Below are 22,757 nucleotides of genomic sequence, written 5' to 3'. Positions count from 1 at the left end.
TGACACAGGTTTAAATCTACCACTGGATTGAATTCTAATAGACTTAAATCAATAAGTAAGTAAGTACAAAAAAAATCTCACACAGAATTTGAATATTAGATGTGAGATTATTCCAATAAAATTTTAATGTGGCATTTCTTCCAGTTAAGGAAAGAAATGCTACATTTCATTTGAAATTTCTATAAATTAGAAATAGAGACATGCTACTGAATTGAAAAAATAAGTTTCTAGAACCTTCTCAGATAAAATGTTTAAAGGGAAAAGGAGTTTGGAAACTTAAGGAAGGGGGCTAGATATATCTCTTAACTTAGGCAGTGCATAAAATTCTAAGTTAAAAATCTCACTTGTAATAACTTCATACTGAATTCTGCTATGACAAAAATAAATATGAAAATCCATACTTTATATAATTTTATTGTGGAAAAAGGCTTTCTAGAAAATTTGTTTTCCTGTTGCTTTGTGGAGATGAGGAGACTTGAGACTCAAGGTAAACAGCCTGCGCAAGATCACATAGTGCTAAACTGACTAGAAAAACCTGCGTATCATGTCTGTCTTCCATAGTGTGACACTCAAGTTTATCAGTCCAGTACAGATAACATGATGATAGAAATTTTTTTTTTTCAAAGCTTTCATTTCCGTGTCTTATTTCCTTGCCCTAGATCCAGACCCACCATCAGATTTGCTGATTTTGGGGCAGGAAGAACACACAATATATTTGTCTTGGAAACTCCCACAAGGAGGCTTTGAAAGGTTTCAGGTAAAGTTGGTATCATGCAACCTTGATGTTTATTGAGGCCTTTATTTCTCTCCTTTTTGTCCTTCATTTTACATTTCTTAACAGTTTAAGAAATTATGGTACCACTCCTTTCCTGTAAGGTTTTCCTCCAAAGTAAATTTTCTGTTTGTTGCTTTAAAAGTACAAAGTTGTCATGGGAGGTTTTCAAATTTGAGTAAAAGCTGGTACTTGACTTTAAATGAGTTCGGGTTTTCAATGGAGATAGACACGTGCTTATGTAGTACAAAAACGTGCATAAAGAAATGCTGGTGCTGGAAGATAGTGCTTCTGTGACAGCACTGGCCACAACGAAGATTCCAGAAGTTAAAGACAGGTGATGTGCCACAGGCTCCCTTTCAACTCCATTCTACAGATTTAGTTGAGAGTGGAGACTTGCAGCTCAGAGGGTAGGAGAGAAAGATGTACAGAGAGGCCGCTTTTCAACTGTGTCTGTGAAGTAAATGCGTACGTTTTTGTTGCTTTTGCTGTTAATAATGTGACCTGGCATCATGTGAGGACATATTATACACACCCTGCGTCCTGCATTGTGTGGCTTGCAGAGAGAGTAAGCTTCTGGAGATAGCACTATTGCTTTGTACTCTACGTGGGCAAACGAGTTTTCTATACTTTCATAGTGGTAGGAGATGGTAATTTTAGTTGTAAATAACAGAAAACAACCTGAAATAGTTTAAGAAATAAAAATTTATTAATGAAAGAGTGCGTCATGGACACCAAGGCAAAGAATATAACAAGGTGTTGGGGAGAACTGGAATCGGATGTTTAAGGCTACTGAGGCCCCATGCATTATTTTCTTACTGTCTACTTCTTTCTGCTCATCAGCCGTAGTTTATTTTTATTTATTTATTTTTCCTGATGACCAGCTGTTAAGCAATCCATGTGGTGAGTGGAAAAATGCCATGTACAACTTCTAAGCACACATGGTGCATTATGAACCACAGAGAAAGACAGATATGCTCCCTAAATTCCCAAGGAAGAGACTGTTATTCCATATTGTAGACACCCAGTCCAGTTTCAGTCAACTGTGCTTGTAGTGTAAAAGTGGTGGCCGTGGGTCTGTGGGTGATGGGGGTTATAGAGTCATTAGAATTTGAGCAGATATAACAAAAGGTGTTTCCTGTAAATGAAAAACAATATAAAGTTTAATAATTTATAGAATCAATACAGCCTAAAAGGAACCAGAGCTGTAAAATTACCAGACATTTGAAATGAACTAATTAGTACATCTGGGTTTTATATTTGAGTATGAACTTCTTAACAATGACAGCTCATAAGAGAAACAAGATATTAGTCACTATATGATAGATATAAAAAGAATCCACACTTATTTAAGGTATCTGGTACTAAAGACAAAGAGGGATGTAGTGGGCAGAATAATGGCCTTCCAGAGATCCGCAGCCTAATTCACAGAACCTGAAATACGTTGTATTACATGGCAAAGGGGAAGCAGATGGAATTAAGTTTGCTAATTCGCAGGTTTTAAAATAGGGAGATTATAGAGAGTCTAGATCCAGATGGTGGAGTAGGAAGATCCTGAGCTCACCTCCTCCCATAGACACACAAAAGCTACAACTACGTATAGAATAACTGTCTCGGAGAATGGCCTACAGACTAGCAGAACACATTTTCTACAACCAAGGATATAAAGAATAGGCCACAGTGAGACAGGTAGGAGGGGCAGAGGTGCAGTCTAGTCAGAACCCACACCCCCAGTGCGGTGACCCACAAGTGGGAGGGCTATCACAACCACAGAGGTCCACCCTGAGGAGTGAGAGGTCCGCGCCCCACGTTGGGCTTCCCAGCCTGAGGGACCTGCACTGAGTAGAAGAGCCCCATAAGGTGTGGCTTTGAAAACCAGCAGGGTTGTGTATGGGAGAGCCAGAGGGCCATGGGATATGGAGACTCTGCTCTGGAAGGGCACAAACTCGCTGACTCTTGAGTCCCAGTGCAGAGGAAGCAGCTTGAAAAGCAGCTAAGTCATAAGACAAGAAGATTCATTGACTAGTGTTAGGGTGTGTGCTGGAGGGGCAGGGATCTGGTGGAGCTTTCTTTGGGAATGGAAGGGCTGGCGGGTGCAATTTATTTTTTAACTCTCCTTCCACCTACCTATCACTCTCAATCAGCCTAGTCAACACCATGTGCCTGCCCCAGTATTCCCCGAAGGCCAGTCCTGCCCAGCCACCCACCCTGGCTAGATTTTCCAAAGTAGCTCCTAACCCACCCCACCCAGCAGGTGGCCTTGGCTGGCCCAGTGCCCCTCCACAGCAGCTCCCACTCTGGGGGGGGCAGTTCTGCATACCAGTGTACCTGCAACAGTCACAGCTGGGCCTCACAGCTGGTCATGCTGGGGCCAGTTCCACCCATCAGTGGGCCTGCAGCAAGCACGGCTCAACCACCAAAGGAGGGCACACAGAGCTCACATGGGAGATAATCCTGGGGCACCTTGCTCTGGTGACCAAGGAGGACGGCATCACTGGGCATCACAGGACACCTTCTAAATAAAGCCACTCTTTCAAGACTGGGAGATAACTGATATAACTTATACATAGAAACAAACACAGAGAGTTAGGAAATATTAGGAGACAATGAAAAAGCTTCCAAACAAAAGAACAAGACACAACTTCAGAAAAAGAATAGAATGAAATGGAGATGAACAATTTACCAAGTAAAGAGTTGAACATAATAGTCATAAAGATGCTTACTGAACTAAGGAGAAGAATGGATGAATACAGTGATAACTTGAACAAAAAAATAGAAAATATAAAAAAGAACCAGGCAGAACTGAAGAATGCAATAACTGAAATTTGAAATACCCTAGAGGGGAATGCTCAACATCACTAATCATTAGAGAGATGCAAATCAAAACTACCATGAGGTATCACCTCATACCTGTCAGAATGGCCATCATCAAAAAATCTACAAACAATGAATGCTGGAGAGGGTGTGGAGAAAAGGGAACCCTCTTGCAGTGTTGGTGGGAATGTAAATTGATACAGCCACTATGGAGAACAGTATGGAGGTTCCTGAAAAAACTAAAAATAGAACTACCATACAACCCAGCAATCCCACTACTGAACATATACCCTGAGAAAACCATAATTCAAAAAGAGTCATGTACCACAATGTTCATTGCAGCTCTATTTATAATAGCCCGGAGATGGAAGCAACCTAAGTGTCCAGCAACAGATGAATGGATAAAAAAGATGTGGCACATATATACAATGGAATATTACTCAGCCATAAAAAGAAACGAAATTGAGTTATTTGTAGTGAGGTGGATGGACCTAGAGTCTGTCCTACAGAGTGAAGTGAGTCAGAAAGAGAAAAAACTACCATATGCTAACATATATGTGGAATCTAAAAAAAAAAAAAAAAAAAGGTCATGAAGAACCTAGGGGCAAGATGGGAATAAAGATGCAGACCTACTAGAGAATGGATGTGAGGACATGGGAAGGGGGAAGGGTAAGATGGGACAAAGTGAGAGAGTGGCATGGACTTATATATACTACCAAATGCAAAATAGATAGCTAGTGGGAAGCAGCCGCATAGCACAGGGAGATCAAGATCAGCTCGGTGCTTTGTGACCACCTAGAGGTGGGGGATAGGGAGGGTGGGAGGGAGATGCAAGAGGAAGGAGATACGGGGATATATGTATATGTATAGCTGATTCACTTTGTTATAAAGCAGAAACTAACACACCATTGTAAAGCAATTTTACTCCAATAAAGATGTTAGAGGGAATCAACAGCACATTAGAGGATACAGAAGAATGGATCAGCACCTGGAAGACAGGGTAGTGGAAATCACCCAATCAGAACATAAAAAGAATTTTAAAAAATGAGGATAGTTTAAGGAACCTCTGGGATAACACGAAGCATACCAATATTTACATTTTAAGGGGTCCCAGTAGGAGAAAGAGAGGAAGTTCTAGTAGACCTATTGAAGAAATAATGGCTGAAAAATATTTTAACATGGTAAAGGAAACACATCCAAGTCCAGGAAGCACAGACTGAAACAAGATGAACCCAAAGAGGTCCACACTAAGACACATTATAATTAAAATGTCAAAAGTTAAAGAGAGAAATGTAAAAGCAGCAAGAGGAAAACAGTAGTTACATACAAGGGAGCCCTCTTCTGAGCTGAATTTTTTTAGCAGAAACTTTACAGGCCAAAAGGGACTGGCATGTTGTTACATTCAGAGTGCTGAAAGGAAAAAACTTACAACCATGAATGCTTTACTCAGCAAGGTTATAAATCAGAATTTAAGGAGAGATAAAAACTATCCCAGACAAGCAAAAACTAAAGAAATTCATCACTACTAAAGCAGCCTTACAAGAACTGTTAAATGGAGTTCTTTAAACATAAAAGGCCGTAACTAGACACAAGAATATTATGAAAAAAATTCCACTGGTAAAGGCAAACGTGTAGTAAAGGTAGTGTATCAACCACCTGTAAAAGCTACTATGAAGGTTTAATGACAAAAGAAGTAAAATATATCTAAATACTTAGTCAAGCAATAAACAAAATAAAAACGAAAAAAATTATGTTAAAAGTGTAAAGTGCTTGTTGGGGAAAGTAATAAAATGTGCTTTTAGGGTGCTCTAGACTTTTTTTTTTTTAAGACTTTTTGTTTTTTTTAAGACCTTCTTATGTAGGTCTTCCACCCATTTTTGGCTTAGGTTGTTTGTTTTCTTGATATTGAGCTGCATGAGCTGCTTGTAAATTTTGGAGATTAACCCTTTGTCAGTTGCTTCATTTGCAAATATTTTCTCCCATTCTGAGGGAGAAAGGTTTATGGTTTCCTTTGCTGTGCAAAAGCTTTTAAGTTTCATTAGATCCCGTTTGTTTGTTTATTTTTGTTTTTATTTCCATTTCTCTAGGAGGTGGGTCAAAAAGGATCTTGCTGTAATGTATGTCATAGAGTGTTCTGCCTATGTTTTCCTCCAAGAGTTTGATAGTGTCTGGCCTTACATTTAGGTCTTTAATCCATTTTGAGTTTATTTTTGTGTATGGTGTTAGAGTTCTAATTGCATTCTTTTACATGTAGCTGTCCAGTTTTCCCAGCACCATTTATTGAAGAGGCTGTCTTTTCTCCATTGTATATTCTTGCCTCCTTTATCAAAAAAAAGGTGACCATATGTGTGTGAGTTTATTTCTGGGCTTTCTGTCCTGTTCCATTGATCTGTATTTCTGTTTTTGTGCCAGTACCATACTGTCTTGATTGCTGTCGCTTTGTAGTATAGTCTGAAGTCAGGGAGCCTGATTCTTCCAGCTCCATTTTTCTTTCTCAAGATTGCTTTGCCTATTTGGGGTCTTTGTGTTTCCATACAAATTGTGAAATTTTTTGTTCTAGTTCTGTGAAAAATACCATTGGTAGTTTGATAGGGATTGCGTTGTATCTGTCGATTGCTTTGGGTAGTATAGTCATTTTCACAATGTTGATTCTTCCAATCCAGGAACATGGTATATCTCTTCATCTGTTTGTATCATGTTTAATTTCTTTCATCAGTGTCTTATACTTTTCTGCATACAGGTCTTTTGTCTCCTTAGGTAGGTTTATTCCTAGGTATTTTATTCTTTTTGTTGCCATGGTAAATGGGAGTATTTCCTTAATTTCTCTTTCAGATTTTTTGTCATTAGTGCATAGGAATGCAAGCCATTTCTGTGCATTAAATTTTGTATCCTGGTACTTTACCTAATTCATTGATTAGCCCTAGTAGTTTTCTGGTAGCATCTTTAGGATTCTCTATGTATAGTGTCACGTCATCTGCAAACAGTGACAGTTTTACTACTTCTTTTCTAATTTGGATTTCTTTTATTTCTTTTTCGTCTCTGATTGCTGTGGCTAAAAGTTCCAAAACTGTGTTGATTAATAGTGGTGAGAGGGAGCAACCTTGTCTCATTCCTGATCTTAGTGGAAATGGTTTCAGTTTTTCACCGTTAAGAACCATGTTGGCTGTGGGTTTGTCATGTATGGCCTTTATTCTGTTGAGGTAATTTCCCTCTATGCCTACTTTCTGGAGGGTTTTAGTCATAAATGGGTGTTGAATTTTGTCGAAAGCTTTTTCTGCATCTATTGAGATGATCATATGGTTTTTCTCCTTCAATTTGTTAATATGGTGTATCACATTGATTGATTTGCATATATTGAAGAATCCTTGCATTCCTGGGATAAATCCCACTTGATCATGGTGTATGATCATTTTAATGTGCTGTTGGATTCTGGTTGCTAGTATTTTGCTGAGGATTTTTGCATCTCTGTTCATCAGTGGTATTGACCTGTAGTTTTCTGTTTTTATGACAGCTTTGTCTGGTTTTGGTATCAGGGTGATGGTGGTCTCATAGAAGTAGTTTCAGAGTATTCTTCCTCTGCTATATTTTGGAAGAATTTGAGAAGGATAGGTGTTAGCTCTTCTCTAAATGTTTGATAGAATTCACCTGTGAATCCATCTGGTCCTGGGCTTTTGTTTGTTGGAAGATTTTTAATCAGTTTCAATTTCAGTGCTTGTGATTGGTCTGTTGATACACTTTATATTTCTTCCTGGTTCAGTCTCAGAAGGTTGTGCTTTTCTAAGAATTTGTCCTTTTCTTCCAGGTTGTCCATTTTATTGGCATAGAGTTGCTTGTAGTAATCTCTCATGATCCTTTGTATTTCTGCAGTGTCAGTTGTTACTTCTCCTTTTTCATCTCTAATTCTCTTGATTTGAGTCTTCTCCCTTTTTTCTTGATGAGTCTGGCTAATGGTTTATCAATTTTGTTTATCTTAAAGTACCAGCTTTTAGTTTTATTGATCTCTGCTATCGTTTCCTTCATTTCTTTTTCATTTATTTCTGATCTGATCTTTATGATTTCCTTCCTTCTGCTAACTTTGGTTTTTGTTTGTTCTTCTTTCTCTAATTGTGTTAGGTGTAAGGTTAGGTTGTGTATTTGAGATATTTCTTGTTTCTTGAGATAGGATTGTATTGCTATAAACTTCCCTCTTAGAACTGCTTTTGCTGCATCCCATAGGATTTGGTTTGTCATGTTTTCATTGTCATTTGTTTCTAGGTGTTTTTTGATTTCCTCTTTGATTTCGTCAGTGATCTCTTGGTTATTTAGTGGTGTATTATTTAGCCTCCATGTGTTTGTATTTTTTTACAGATTTTTTTCCTGTAATTGATATCTAGTCTCATAGCATTGAGGTTGGAAAAGATACCTGATACAATTTCAGTTTTCTTAAATTTACCAAGGCTTGATTTGTGACCCAAGGTATGATCATTCCTGGAGAATGTTCCATGAGCACTTGAGAAGAAAGTGTATTCTGTTGTTTTTGGTTGGAATGTCCTATAAATATCAATTAAGTCCACCTTGTTTAATGTGTCATTTAAAGCTTGTGTTTCCTTATTTATTTTAATTTTGGATATCTGTCCATTGGTAAAAGCGGGGTGTTAAAAAGTCCCCTACTATTGTGTATTAACTGTCGATTTCACCTTCAATGGCTGTTAGCATTTGCCTTATGTATTGAGGTGCTCCTATGTTGGGTGCATAAATATTTACAAATGTTATATCTTCTTCTTGGTTTGATCCCTTGATCATTTTGTAGTGTCTTTCTTTGTCTCTTGTAATAGTCTTTATTTTAACGTTTATTTTGTCAGATACGAGAATTGCTACTCTAGCTTTCTTTTGATTTCCATTTGCATGGAATAGCTTTTTCCATCTCTCACTTTCAGTCTGTATGTGTACCTAGATCTGAAGTGGGTCTCTTGTAGAAGGCATATATATGGGTCTTGTTTTTGTATCCATTCAGCCTGTTAAAATAGACTGTTATATGCATAAGTTGTTATGTGTGAACATTGTGCTAACCACAAACTGAAAATCTGTAACAGATACACATAAAATGAAAAGAAAGCAATACAAACATAACACTAAATAAATTCATCAAATCACAAGGGAAGAGAACAAGATAAGAAGAAAGAAACCAAAAATAATTTACAAAAGCAACCATAAAACAATTTAAAAAATGGTAATAAGTATATTTCTATCAATAATTAATTTAAATGTGAATGTGCTAAATGCTCCAATCAAAAGACAAAGGTGGCTGAGTGGTTAAAAAAAAAAACAAGATCCAAGTATATACTGCCCACAAGAGACTCACTTCAGATCGAAAGACACACACAGACTGAAAGTAAGGAGATGGAAAAAGATACTCCATGCAAATAAAATGAAAAGAAATCTGGGGTAGCAATGCTTATATCAGACAGAATAGACTTTAAAACAAAGACTGTAATGGAGCAATTAAAGACATTACATATTGATCAAGGGATCATTCCAAGAAGACGATATAACATTTGTAAATACCTATGCAGCCAATATAGGAGCACCTAAATACGTAAATATTAACAGACATAAAGGGAGATATTGATAGTCATACAATAATAGTAGGGGACTTTAACACTCCACTTAGGTCAATGAACAGATCATCCAGATGGAAAATCAGTAAGAGAACATTGACATTTAAGTACACATTAGACCAGATGGACTTAATAGATAAGTCTATATAGAACATTTTACTCCAGAAGAACAGAATACACATTCTTTTCACACAGGAACATTCGCCAGGATAGATCACATGTTAGGGCACAAGGCAAGTGTCAATAAATTTAAGAAGATCCAGATCACATTTTCTGACCATAGTAGTACACAACTAGAAGCCAGTTACAAGATGAAAACTGGAAAAAACACAAACACCTGGAGGTTAAGTAACATGCTACTAAACAACCAATGGGTCAATGAAAAAATCAAAGAGGAAGGTTAAAAATACCTGGAGACAAATGAAAATGGAAATACAATATTGCAAAATCTATGGGATTCAGTAAAAGCAGTTTTAAGAGGAATGTTTATAGCAATACAGGCCTATATCAGGAAACAAGAAAAATCTCAAACAATCTAACTTTATACCTAAAGGAGCTAGAAAAAGAAGAACAAAACCCAAAATTAGTAGAAGGAAGGAAGTAATAAAGATCAGAGCAGAACTAAGTGAAATAGAGACCAAAAAAACAATAGAAAAGGTCAGTGATACTAAGAACTGGTTCACTGAAAAGATAAAGGAACTTGATAAACCTTTAGTTACATTCATCAAGAAAAAAAAAGAGAGAGGGCCAAATAAATAAAATCAGACGTCAAAGAAAGAGGAGAGTTACAATCAACCACACAGAAATAGAGGATCATAAGAGATTAATATGAACAACTATATATATCAACAAATTGAATGACCTAGAAGAAATAGATAAATTTCTAGAAACACACAATCTTCCAAGACCAAATCAGGAAGAAATAGAAAATATGAACAGACTGATTATGAGTAATGAAATTGAGTCAGTAATAAGAAAACTCCCAAAAACAAAAGTCCTGAACCAGACTGCTTCATGGTGAATTCTACCAAACACTTAAAGAAAAGTTAACACCTACTTTTTTCAAACTATTCCAAAAAAACTGGAGACGAAGGAATACTTCCAAACTCATTTTAGGAGGCCAGCATTACCCAGGTACCAAAATCAGATAAAGACACTACAAGAAAAGAAAATTACAGGCCATTGTCACTGATGAACAGAGATGCAAAAATCCTCAACAGAATATTAGCGAACTGAATTGAACAATACATTAAAAAGATCATACACCATAATTAAGTGGGTCTATATCCCAGTGATGCAAGGTGGTTCAACATCCACAAATCAATCAGTGTGATACATCACAATAACAAAATGAAGGATAAAAATTGTATGATCATCTCAGTAGATGCAGAAAAACCATTTGACAAAATTCAACATCCATTTATGATAAAAACTCTCAACAAAGTGCGTATAGAGAGAACTTAACTTCACATAATAAAGGTCATATTTGACAATCCCACAGCTAACATTATACTCAACAGTGAAAAGCTGAAAGCATTTCCTCTAAGATCAGGAACAAGTCAAGGATGCCCACTCTTACCACTTTTATTCAACATAATATTGAAAGTCCTAGCCACAGAAGTCAGACACATAAACAAAATTAAAGGCATCCAGACTGGAAAAGAAGTAAAACTGTCACTCCTTGCTGATGACGTGATATTATATATAGAAAATCCTAATGATTCCACCAAAAAACTATTAGAATTAATAAATGAATTCAGTAAAGTTGCAGGATACAAAATTAATATACATAAATCTGTGGTATTTTTATACACTAATACTGATCTCTCAGAAAGAGAATTTAAGAAAATTTTATTTACAGTTATATCAAAAAGATTAAAATACATACTGAGGAATAAATTTAACCCAGGAGGCAAAAGACTTGTGTGCTGAAAACTGTAAGACACTGATGAAAGAAAATGAAAATGATACAAATAAATGGAAGGGTATATCATTTTCATGGATAAGAATTTATATTGTTAAAATGTTTATACTACCCAAAGCAATCTATAGATTCAGTGCAATGCCTATCAAAATACCAGTGGCATTTTTCACATAAATGGAACCACAAAAGACCGTGGATAGCCAAAGCAGTATTAAGAAAGAAAGAAAAAGTTGGAAGTTGTATGCTCTCTGATTTCAAACTATACTACAAAGCTATAGTAGTCAAAATTGTATGGTACTGGCACAAAAACTAACACAGATCAATGGAAAGAAAGAAAGGATCCAACCCTCATTTATATGGTTAATTAATTTACAGCAGAGGAGCCAAGAATACACAATGGGGAACAGACAGTCTATTCAATAAATGGTGTTGGGAAAATTGGACAGCTACATGCTAAAGAGTGAAACTGGCCCACTTTTTTACACTATATTCAAAGAAAAACTCACAATGGATTAAAAACTTAAATGTAAGACCTGAAACTGTAAAAATTCCAGAAAAAAAACATAGTGTGCCCTTTGACACTGGTCTTAGCAATATTTTTTTGGATCTGTCTCCTCACGCAGGGAAAACAAAAGCAAAAATAAACAAATGGGACCACATCAAACTAAAAACTTTTTGCACAGCAAAGGAAACCATCAACAAAGTGGAAAGGCAGCCTATGGAATGGAAGAAGATATTTGAAATGATATATCTGCTAAGGGGTTAATATCCAAAATATGTTAATAACTCACACAACTCAATATCTAAAAAACAATCCATTTAGAACATGGACAGAGGACCTGTTTAGGCATTTTTCCAAGGAAGACATACAGATGGCCAAAAGGCACATGAAAAGATGCTTAGCATCACTAATCATCAGGGAAATGCAAATCAAAACCACAGTTAGATACCACCTCATACTTGTCAGAATGGCTATCAAAAAGAGAACAAATAACAGGTGTTGATGAGGATGTGGAGAAAAGGGAACCCTTGTGCACTGTTGGTGGGGATGTAAATTGGTGCAGCCACTATGGAAAATGGTATGGAAATTCCTCAAAAAATGAAAAATAGAACTGTCATATGATCTACCATTTCTCTCCTGGATATTTATCCAAAGAAAATGAAAACACTAATTTGATGCAACTTTGATATACATGCTTGTGTTCAGTTTCCTGTGATTTTATAAGGTGTGGTAGGCAGTATGGTGCAATGGAAGGATTAAGGCCCTGGAATTCCTTGCTTTGAATCCTAACTTCACCTCTGTTGTGAGACCTTGGGCAAATTTTGATCCTCTTTGGTCCCGTTTCCTCATCTGTCAATGAAGATTATTGTTATTCTATAGAATTGTTTAGGGTATTCAGTTAGATCATGTGTTTGGCAAGTGTTCTGGCATGCAAATTCTGTGAGGACTGGGGCTTTTTTTATCTGCTTTGGTCACCATTTTTTACATTATTGAGACCAGTATCTGACATACAGCAGAAGTCAGTAAATATTTTGATGACTGAATGATTATCAGTTTTCTTTTTTTTAGTTTTCGCAGTTCATATTTCACAATCAAGGAAGCTTAGTGTTTTAAAATTTTTAAAAAATTAATTTGTTTATTTTTTTATTGAAGTATGGTTGATTTACAGTGTTGCAGTAGTTTCAGGTGTTTAGCAAAGTGATTCAGTTATACATGCATATATGTATTCCTTTTCAGGTTCTTCTCCCTTACAAGTTATTAAAAAATACTGAGTATAGTTCCCTGTGCTATATGATAGGTCCTTGTTGGTTATCTATTTTATATATAGTAGTGTGCATATGTTAATCCCAAACTCCTAATTTATTCCTCCCCACCCTTTTCCCTTTGGTAACCATAAATTTGTTTTCTATGTCTGTGGGCATATTTCTGTTTTGTATATGAGTTCATTTGTATTATTTTTTTTAGATTCTACCTATAAGCAATATCATATATTTGTCTTTCTCTGACTTCACTTAATATAATAGGTCCATCCATGTTGCTGTAAATGGCATTATTTCATTCTTTTTTATGGCTGAGTAATGTTCCATTGTATACATGTATCATATCTTCTTTATCTATTCATCTGTCGATGGACATTTAGGTTGAAGGAAGGTTAATTTTGATGTGAATCCCTCCTTACCCTCTCCCTTGCCACACAGCCATCAGAGTGCTCTTTCTTAAAAGTAAATAAAATGTCATTCTTGTGCTTGAAAGATTCCTTCCCATGGCTCAAGGCTCTCCCTGTCCTTTATGACTCCACCCCAGCTCCTACCAATCTCTCCCATCTCAGGAAAGGACCCTGTACTGAAATCACTTGCTCAGTTATCTTTGATTCTTCCCATTCCTTCATTCCTCAATCCATCACCTGGTTCTGTCATTTCTACCTCTGAAATGGATCATTAATGTGTCCAGTTCTCTTCATCTCCACTACACCACCCTTGTCCTAGTTACTCTCATTTCTTATGGAGACCAACAGCCTAGGTGACAGACGATAGCCTCTCACCTCCTAACTGGTTTCTCTGTTTCCATTCTTGTTTTCCATATAATCTACTTTGCACACACAACAGCCAGAAAGAGGGAGAGAGAAACAGAGAGCGAGAGAGCATTGTTAAAAACATAGTATCTTTCATTGGTTTAACAACCTCCATTAGATTTCCATTGCCCTCAAATGAAGTCTAAACTCCTTGCCATGGTCTCCAAGAGCTCACCTGATTGGATCTTCATCTAATTGTGCTTCCTGCTTGGTTACCATGTTGCTACCATATTGGGCTCTCTTTCTGTTCCTTTAGCATGGCAAACACTTCCCCATTGCAGGGTTTTTGTGCTTGACATTCATTTTGCATGGATATCTTGCCGCCAGTTTGGATCGACTTTTTCCTATCATTGTGTTCTCAGCTCAAGAATCATCTAGTCAACTAAAAGAAAAATGCACATTGTAAGAGTTGTGGCTTTCAGTTTTACTCAGGGAATTTAATAAGGACTGTAGCCTAGGAAACAGCCTCTCAAGTAGGTCGAGGGAACTGCTCTGCGGAGGTAGGGGAGAAGCCAGTACATATATGGTTTGGGGCTAAGAAATATGTGTAGTGAAGCATACATCTCAGTAAAAGGTTACTGTTAGTCACAAGACACAGATAATGATTTTAGTACTTTTCTATGTATGGGAAAATGTAAGAATCTGGGTTCATTAAAATTCTTCCTGAGATATACATCTAACTTTCTGAGGGGCCTGTGTTTCCAAAGCAGAGTGCCTCATTCTGTTTTGCATCCCAGATTCCTTTCAGGGTGTATTGTAAGTCAGCAACTGCAGTGGCTAATGACTTAATCCTTGTAGAATTAAATGGTGAGCAACATTCTGTTTTATATTCTCATCTCCTTCCTTGATTACCTAATCTAAATAAAATCACTCTTTCTATTCACTCTGTGATGTAGCTGAGTTATCTCATTCATTTGTTAATATTGAGTAGCTTGTTGTTTGGCGTCACCACGAGAATGTAAGTTCCCTATAATCAGAAGCCTTACCTGTCTTGTTTACCATAAAATACCTAGTACCAATAATAATGCTTTCCCTGTAATAGATGCTCAATAAATATTGGGTTGGCCAAAAAGTTCTTTCTGGTTTTTCCATAAGATATTATGGAACGAACTTTTTGGCCAGCCCAGTATTTGGTAAATAAATAAAACTTTGCATAACAGTGTTCCCATATATGATTGGGGTGATTATGGAGGGAGGATATCAATACTGAATATAGTTACCAGCAAAGGGTAGAACTTGAGGTGAACTTTTAGGAATGGGTAGTGTTCAGACTCTTGGAAAAGAGGAGAGGATATTCTACACGAGGAAGTTCACAGATAGGAGAGAGCGTTCTATTTGTCATTCGTAAATGTCATTCAGTGATAGGGGCATCTTGAATAATAAATGATTCATGAAAAATTCTAGCCTTTTTAGAGTGATTTAATTCATTCCTGTTTTAGTGTAGGTATTCTCTAGAGAAAATTCTAGGCACTTACAATGTTAATTGTAAAAGATCCACATTTTTTACCCTTATCTGTTTGTCCTAATTCTTATATTTCAAGACAAGTGCCTAAAAAGATGATCTTTCCTTGGGGTTAACCGAGGCCATAAATTTATTTGTTGTCAGATAAAATATATACCCCTAGAATTATGTTTTTACTATTTTTATATGAACACATTTTTTTTCAGAGACTGTAATTTATGTATTTCTTAAGTGAAACTTATTTTAAGAAGTCACATTAATCTTTCAGATTCAGATTGTTTATTAACTATATTATATCACTAATGATTATTCTAGTCTTTCTCAACCAATTAAATTATTTGTTAAATTTTAATGAATTAAGCAACAGTATCCTGGTTGCTTAGCAAAGTGTACTTGCATAATTGGGATCATTTTCCTAATCATTTAAAATTAATCATCCCAGGTTTCAAACTATGCTTTAAAAGTAGAAATAAAGCACAAATTATGTTTTCTTCAATTGATTTCTATTAGATGTATGAAGTCCACATAGTTGGGGAAACAAATTTCTATTTTACAAATTTATTTTAAAAAATTTACATCATTTTATCATGAGATGACTGCAGTCAATTTCTTTTTCTTTTAACCCTTCATTAATGCCTTACTATGATTCTTTGTATGTTTGAATTTAGCACTTCATTAAGATTATATTCTTCCTCTGCTACATGGTACTTTTCCCTACCATTTCATACCAGAAGTTCTCAGCATTCTATTCACTATTCCTATCTTCCCATATGCCAGACAAGCAAGGTAATTGCCAGTGACACCTTATAAATCAATAAGCAATGATATGCTTCTAGACCTCATGATTATCTTCCTTCAGTAACAAAACACTCTTCCCACAAGACAGTGATAAACATGTTTGCCTAGGAAATTTGTTTCTCTGACTCTTACCACATGACAAGTGTTTTTTAAAGCATAGTGTAATTTAAATTATAAAATTAATGCGATTACTTTCATTTAGATGTATCTTTTCTTTTACAACATGAAATATGGAGTAAAGAAGAGTAAAGATTGTTATAAGTAGCTTTTAATGACTTAAAAAATCTCCAAGGTATCGGAACTACCAGATTACTTCTTGGTGAAGATAGGACAGATCACAAATTCTGCCTTGCAGTATTAATCTATGTGATGTGACTGGTATCGAGTTCGTGACAAATAAATCATTTTTAAATCATGAAAAACATGTATTTCTCTCTCTCTTTCTCTAGATATCCTATTATATGACATCTAGAAAGGAAAAACTATTTAAAGTAATTGTTTATAGCAACAAAGCCAAAGTCAAGAATTTGACTCCGGGTATGGAATATCTGTTCCACGTGAAGACAGTTAGAGGCAAAGATTACAGCATATCTGTAATGAAAAAAGTGGCTACAAGTAAGGAAATGTCATAAATAAAATTTTTGCTTTATAGTTTTATAAAAACTGAAAGTATTTTGGCCCAGCATAATTAAAGCTATTTTTAAACGTAAAGCTTGATAATTAAGGAATAATGATGATCATAATATGATTAAGAGAACTCTCAAGATATATGTGAACTTAAAAAAGTCTTTGTCTAAATGTATTGGGAACTACATAGAGTTTTTTTTCTAATCTGAAGCAAACATGTATATATATATGTATGTACATACATATCATGTATGTCACATATATGGAATATATGTATACATATACACACATTATATATACTATGTCATAATGATATAAATGCAATTCATTTTCTATTGAGGTGGGGGTTTGATAAGCAGAGAACTTCTATTTTTTCTTCCCTGATGGCTGTAAATTCATTGTAAATCAGTTTCATAATGTTTTGGAGTGGGGTGGAGTAATAGTGTTTGTCACCAACAAGTCTTGTGAAAGTTTATGATGTTTACAGGATCCCCTCTCGGTGGAAACTAAATGATAACGCAAGAAACAATATTACTTCACCTGATGAATGGATTAAAAATGCAGGGATATAGGCATGCTGAAAACTTTGATGTAACTGAAAGAACCACATTTGAAAATGCCCTTACTTCTGGGCCTCACACCCTCTCTTAACTTATTCTGTTTCATCTTCAACCACCATCTAGCTATCTGCTAGGTGGTAGCTAATGAACCTATAACTGTATCATATAAGGATATTTCTGGTTGCAAGCACTCAGGAGGCACAATTCTAAAGGAATGACTATTGGAAGTGACTCATGATTGATTAAGGAAAGATATTTGGGAACTAGGGAGGATGTTAATGTGTCACTTAAAATAAAACTCTTGTATATATAATAGCCTATTTCTCTATTTGCAGAGCTGAACATGTAAGACATTATATTGTACATGAATAAATTCAAGGATTATTATGTAGATGTTTAAATTATACTATTTATGTTTGCTTTATTTTCACATATATGTGTGCAGTTTTTATTTACATATATTTACCTTTTCAATAGAACCATCCAGGATATGTGGCTTAACATTGAAAGCTGTGAATACTTCTTCTGCAAATTTAATATGGAATCCAACAGAGACCAACTTCACTCATTACAAGATTTATATATCAAACGGAACATTTGCTAAAGAATATCTTATTTGGGGAGTGGTGACTGAGCACACAGTTACAGATCTGACTCCTGGTAGAATATATAACATCACAGTACATAGAATGAGCGGCAATGTTGAAGGGTCTGGCACATTTATCAGAGTTGTTGCAGGTATACAAATTCTTTTTGATATTTAAAAAATTTACATTTGTATTTCATATTATACTGTTCAAGATAAAATTTCAATGCATTTTTTGAAATTTGAAATTTTACAGTCTATAGGATAGTTCAGAGGGTAAAAATACTCATTTTACTGGAATATTCTGAGGATTTTTGAGATATGTAAGATGTAAATTGGATAACATAGTATCTGGCACATAGTCAGTGCTCAATAAATGTAGCTAATGCTATACATAGTTTCACATCAGATGAGAGGTCCAGCTAATGAAATTAGGTGGTTGATTTGGGGATCATCTGTTCTCCTAAAACCTTGTTCTTTGATATTCCACTATGTGCTATACACATGAAAAAGCATAGTCTTAGGGTGTGTGGAGAGTAATAAAGGATACAAGCATGGAAATACATATAGTATAAGTCAAATTAATAGGTGAAGCAGTAGAAGTGTTTAAGTCTTATTGTGGTTGCACAGAAAAGGGAATGATTACCTTCATAGAATGGATGGAAAAGGCTCTCTGGGGCTGCAAAAGGATAAGGAGTTTCCTAATCAGATTAGAGGGCATGTGGGGTGTGTGGAAAGGAGGACTCACAGAGAGAGGGAACAGTCTGTGCAAAATTATGGAGGTGTAAATGATATGGTGTACTTGTGGAACTTTAAGCAATTCAACATTGCAAGATTTTATTGTTTTTATATGAGAAGAGAACAAAATCCTATTCTGAATAACTTAAAGCATCACTTATATATCTGAATGAAGTTGTGAAACCTATTAATATTTAAAATTTTTCAAAAGAGAACAAGATTGCAGTAATAACTAATGAGATTACTCTTAAATGATCTTTAAGGCTATGGATCTGACAGATAACCCAAAGCAGACATATGATGATAACTCAGTCTATAGACATTTGTTATGTGGGTGTCACACTGTATTAGTTTCTTATTGGTGTTGTAACAAAGTGCCACAAGCTTTGTGGCTTAAAATAACACAAATTGATTGTGTCAGAGTTCTGTAGGCCATAAGTCTGATATGACATGGTTCCCATCAGGCTAAAATCAAGATATTGTGAGGGCTGTGTTCCTTTCTGTAGGCTCTTTGATCATTCAGGTCATTGCAGAATTCTGTTCCTTGTGGCTGTAGGACTGAGGTCACAATTCCCTTGCTGACTGTCAGCTGAGATCTGATCCCCTTCTAGAGAACGTCTCACTCCTTGGCTTGTGATCTTCTTCCTCTATCTTCAGAGACAACAAAGGGAGGTTGTCTTGCAGTCATGATTCAATTCTCTTTTTCCTTTTTTCCCCATTACTTCAGACTCCTCTTTCTCTTCTAAGGGCCTTGTAATTAGATTGGATCCACCTGGATAATCTAGGTTGCTCTCCCTGTTTTAAGATTCATAATCTTAATTCCATCTGCAAAGTCCCTTTTGCCATGTAATGTAACATTTTCACAGGTTCCAGGGTTTAGAATGTGGGCATCTTGGGAGCCCATTATTCTATGTGTCTTACATACTATTGTTCTCCTAAATGTATATATTGTTCTCCTAATGTATCACATATATATATGTATATATATATATACATATATATATATATGTGATAATGCAAAGCAAGCAGAGTTCAGAAATCATACACCAACTTTACTCCTGGATTTGATGCTTGCTAGCTGAGTACTATTGGGCAAGTTACCTAGTAAAAGAGTTGATGATCTCTGAGATTCCTTATGGCTCTTAAACACTCTATTACACTTTATTTTTATATTATATATCAATATGTAAGGCACATCTTTATTTCCTAAAAAGCATGTGTGTTAAATGATGAATATCTTTTTCTTCAGATTTTGCAGTAGGTAAAGTACACAATCAAACACATTAAAACTGGACTCACTGTAGAAGTTTTAGTCTATGGCAGGGTTTCTTAACCTCAGTACTACTGACATTTTGGGCTGGGTGATTCCGTCTTGTGGGGATCTGTACTTTTTAGGGTGTTTAGCATCATCCCTGACCTCTACCTACTAGATACCAGTAGGATCCTCTTAATTGTGACAATCAAATTTTTTTCTAGAAATCCCCAGAAGTCCAGAAATTGCCATAAGTTGGTAAAAATCACAACAGATGTATGGTAAGCACTGATCTGTATGGTTAGATAGAAAAATCAAATAGTCCACTGAGCAAAGGTTGAAAAAAGATACGATAAATAAAATGTTTTGCTTACGCACAAGTCAAGGAGACAGTGTGGTTAGTGTGAGTGACAGGATTCGCTCACTTAGATTGTGATCAGAGGAAAAAGTGAGCAAGGTAATGCCAATATCAGGAAAGTTTCATGGAAGATATTGAATAACAATGGCCATTTTAATTAAAGAGAGCACTTTATGAAATAGCAGGAACTTTATGTTCTGGTTGGATTGTGTGGTTTAGGTGATGGTTTTGAGAGATTAGAGGTAGGTAATGGAGAGCTGTGATTTAGGAGGTGAGCTGATAAGAGGAAATGGGAAAGGGTGGTAATCTAGGTTTTCTGATGTACCTCTGGAGCAGAAAGAGGTTTTACTGCTCTACTTTTTATAAAGGAGAGAGTGGTGATCATGGAGCAATGCTGGGCAGAGCACTGAGTGGATATGAGGAGGGAGCTAAAGCTAAGAAATGAAATGGCAGTAATGCATGGTTTTACTAAGAGATGACCAGGGTTTATAGGGAAAGATAGCAGAATGAACAATAGCTTTAATTATAGCTTGCATTTACTAAGATTTTGCTATGTTCAAACCACTCTTCTAAGCACTTTACATGTGTTAACTTATTTTATTCCCACAACAGTGTGTGGGATAGGAGGATTATTATCTTCAGGTTGATGAGGCCAGAGAGAGATAGAGAGGTTAAGAGTTTTGCCTAAATTCTTAATTTATGTGTCAAAGCTAGGATTTGAACCTAGTTATCCAGTTATAGGACCTGTGACCAGTGCCTTACTAAAAATTGATTTTTTTAGACACTTGTGGCACCTAATATGATGCTGACTTATTAGAGGATGTTTATTTTATTATACCTAGCCCATTTCCAAAGAGGGAAGAAGCTACAGGAACTTGATAAATAAATGTTGCCTTGACATAAGGACATATTTGGATGGAGTCCCCTAAAGTTAAATTGGAGGTCATTTCAACTAATAATATTAGACTTTAAAGGAAAATTATAGATCATCCTATTAATGCTTGAATCCTTCCTAAAATGTTAATACATTTAGGATTTTTCAACGTGCTATTATTCATAAGCCACTTTGTGAAGGTTAGAGGGACGCAAAGTTATCAAGGTGATTAAACCTTGAGCTCTGAAGCTATTGCTCCTGGGTCCAAATCCTGGCTCTACTATTTACCTATTTGCTTTGAGACCTTGGTGAAGTTACTTAAATGCTTTGTTCCTCAGTTTTCTCATTTTTAAATGACAATAATCATAGTATCTCCTTATGATTTGTTACAGCTGTTACATAAAACAATGAGTGAAAAAGCTTAGTGCAGTGCATAGTGTATCATAAACTTGATATGAGTTACTTCTTAATATTCTACATGTCTGATATCTCCTCAGTCAGAACATATATTATACCCAACCTATGATAAATCATGAAAAGGCTTAAATGTGATATTGAAAGCATATCATATATAGTGTTGGTACATATGAATTATAAATAAAAGTTAATAATAATGGTGATGGGACTTTTAAGTCTTCACATTTTATTTTAAAATATCTGTCCATTGTAGGCTTTGTTTCCTTGGTACTGTTCTGATAGGTTTGTCTGACTCTTTTGTGGGTATTCTGAAGTATGTAACATTTTGGTCTCATTTTGTATACACTCTTTTAAGAATCACAATCTACTGAGGAACTCCCTAAGAAGCTTGCTTTTCCATGTTGAATCTCTTCTTACTCTCTGTCTCAAAGGTTAATCCACCATAGTTTGTATCAGAACTTTGTATGTGAGGTCCTTTTAACTCTTTTGAGCTCTTTTCCTGTATAGACATCATAGGATCATACTTCTGTTTTTTTCTCAGTTTCTCGAAATGCAGTTGAAGTAAATTCACTGAAATGCCAAGGAGAAAAGTTGAGAGATGTTTTAGAGCTGCACTGTCCAGTAGACAGTGATTAGCAACACGTGACTGTTGAGCCTTGAAATAGGACTAGTCCAAATTCAGATGTGCTCTAAGTGCCAAAGACACATGGCATTTCAAAGACTTCGTATGAAAAAAAAGTGATATTATTATCTCATTAATAATTTCATATTGATTATGTGTGAAATGATGTTTTTGATATGTTGTGTTAGATAAAATGTATTATTAAAATTAATTTTACATGTTTCTTTTTACTTGTTTAATGTGGCTTACATTGTATTTTTATCAAACAGTGTTGCTTAAGTATGAATCACAAGACACATACTTAAGCCTATTTAGGGCTCTGAGCTACCCTGCAATAAAAGAAGATGTTTAACTTAGAAAAGGAATTATTGAACAAAATGGTTTGATCATAAGACATGTACTCAATTCTAGGGATTTAGGGTACTAAGGATTAATTTTTGGAAAATTCCGGTCTAAAAAAACTGACTAGGCCTAGAATTCCTCTTGCTAGCCCTAATTAAATTGAACATTATGTGATTTTTTTCTTTTAGAACTCAAAATCCACCTCATGATCTGATTTTTGTTGGTTAATAACAGTTAGATTGAGAGTGATATTTTTGCTTCATATTTTCCTACCTTTTCAGAGATTAAATTCCATGGAGTGCAAATCATGTACTTAATTATGGAATCTGTTTCAGTTAATTGAATCTTCCAGTTCATATTCAGGAAGCTACACTCTTTCACAATGACTTAAGCATTACTTCATCTCTACTACCTTTTCCTGAGGGCGAGCCTCCCTCCTCT

Source organism: Tursiops truncatus, chromosome 11, assembly GCF_011762595.2.
Source record: "Tursiops truncatus isolate mTurTru1 chromosome 11, mTurTru1.mat.Y, whole genome shotgun sequence".
Classification (NCBI taxonomy): Eukaryota; Metazoa; Chordata; class Mammalia; order Artiodactyla; family Delphinidae; genus Tursiops; species Tursiops truncatus.
This window is presented reverse-complemented; position numbering follows the sequence as displayed.